The sequence below is a fragment of the Macaca fascicularis genome, chromosome 7 (genome assembly GCF_037993035.2).
Source record: "Macaca fascicularis isolate 582-1 chromosome 7, T2T-MFA8v1.1".
Classification (NCBI taxonomy): Eukaryota; Metazoa; Chordata; class Mammalia; order Primates; family Cercopithecidae; genus Macaca; species Macaca fascicularis.
In genome coordinates this window covers 150,928,199-150,930,629 of record NC_088381.1, presented here as the reverse complement: position 1 = coordinate 150,930,629, position 2,431 = coordinate 150,928,199, and positions in this window count along the sequence as shown.

The window sequence follows — 2,431 nt, the reverse complement described above, 5'->3', positions numbered from 1 at the left end:
ACGTAAGGAGAGGCAAATACAACTATCACACAGCCAATGTTTAGAGTGCCTACTTAGTGTAAGGTATTGTTGGTGCTAAAAAAACTGTGTGACACAGCCTTTATCGTCTTGAGGTGAAGACATAGTAAACACATGTTACAGAACCTTCACATTGGGACTTTGGAGTTTATGACTCTTTGACAGTACAGGGACAGGGCATAAAACCCATTTGGTTAGGTTTAGAAAGAACAACACATTCACATTGGGACTTCGGATTTTATGATGCTTTAAGATTACAGGAATAGAGTGTAAAACTCATTTAATTAGGTTTAGAAAGCCTTCTTAGAAGAGGTCAGAGTTTTCCAGGACAGATAGCCATCAGTCCAATAAAGGAGGATTTGGGATATGGAGGTTATACCATGCAGACGGAACAGAATGTGCAAAGCTTTAGAGAAATCATCATTTGTTACAAACAGTACCTCACTGGAACAACTTGTGTGCTTCTCTGTGGGTATGATTACACACCTTAGATGCTAAAGGGAAAAGAGTACGATATGCCATTATCATTCTATGACATCAAAAAATAATCTGCTTTTTCTCAAAGGCTTTTTTTATGACAAATTCTAGGAAAATATTTGTGCAGTGAACAGTGACTAGTAAACTAACTCTACCCATCACAGTTGGGCTTTGGACCCCAGTCTCGATATAGATCCCTTCTCATGTAGTTTGACTATTGAGAAGGAAGCGTTTTGCCTAATTGAAAGATGGCTTGTTATGTAGAATCAAAGGCAGCAGCCTATTTTCTGCTTTTCCTTTGTGTCCCCATGGCAAGTTTGATTCCCCAGAAAATCAACTCTTACATAGAGATTGGAAAGAGCACTGGAGCTAGGATGGCATTGAACAGTTGTCTCTACTGATGTGAGGGAGCTGGGCCTTCACTGAATATCAACCAGTTATTGGAGGAGCCTTACTTCAGCATGGGAGCACAACTTTGGGCACAGTGACTCACTTTAGTTCAAATAATTCTCACAGGGAGATGCAGATACAAGCTGTTAGTCACTAAGATTTCCGGCAACTGGGGCAATGAGTGTTTCAGTCCCAAAAGGAAATTTTGAGGGGTGTACAACTGTGTTCTCATCATTTAGCTCCCACTTATAAGTGAGAACATGTGGTATTTGGTTTTCTGTTCCTGTGTTAGTTTCCAAAGGATAATGGCCGCCAGCTTCACCCAAGTTCCTGCAGAGGACATGATCTCTTTCTTTTTTATGGCTGCATAGTATTCCATAGTATATAAGTACCACGTTTTATTTATCCAATCTATGGTTGAAGGGCATTTAGGTTGATTCCATGTCTTTACTCTTATGAGTAGTGATGCAATGAACATATGTGTTCATATGTATTTATGGTAGAATGATTCATATTTATTTCAGTATATACCAGGAATGGAATTGCTGGGTCAAATGATAGCTATGTTTTCAGGTCTTTGAGAAATTGCAACACTGCTTTCCACAATGGTTGAACTAATTTACTGTCTTGCCAACAGTGTATAAGCATTCCTTATTCTCTGCAACCTCACCAGCACCTGTTATTTTTTGACTTTTAAACAATAGCCATTCTGACTTGTGTGAGATGGTTATCTCATTGTGGTTTTGCTTTGCATTTCTCTAATGATCAGTGACGTTGATCATTTGTTTCATGTGCTTGTTGGCTGCATTTATGTCTTCTTTTGAAAAGTGTCTGTTCATGTCATTTGCCTATTTTTTAATGGGGTTGTTTTTTTCTTGTAAATTTCATTAAGTTCTTTATGGGTGCTAGATATTAGACCTTTGTCAGATGCATAGTTTGCAAACATTTTCTCCCCTTCTGGAGGTTGTCTGTTTATTCTGTTGATGGTTCATTTTGCTGTGCAGAAGCTCTTTATTTAAATTAGATCCCATTTGTCAATTTTTGCTTCTGTTCTAATGGCTTTTGGCATCTTTGTCATGAAATCTTTGCCCATTCTTATATCCAGAATGGTATTGCTTAGGTGTCTTCCAAAGTTTTTATAGTTTTGCATTTTACGTTTAAGTTTTTAATCCATCTTGAGTTGATTTCCGCTTATGGCATAAGAAAGGGGTCCAGTTTCAATCTTCTGCATATGGCTAGCTAGTTCTTCCAGCACCATTTATTGAATAGAGAGTCATTTACCCTTTGCTTGTTTTTGTTGACTTTGCCAAAGATTATATAGTTGTAGGTGTGTGTCCTTATTTCTGGGCTCTCTATTCTGTTCCATTGGTCTATGTGTCTGTTTTTGTACCAGCACCATGCTCTTTTTGTTACTGTAGCCATGTAGTATAGTGTGAAATCAGGTAGCATGATGCCTACAGGTTTGCTCTTTTTGCTTAGGATTGCCTTCGCTATTTGGAATCTTTTTTGGTTCCATATGTATTTCTAAATAGCTTTTTTCAAGTTC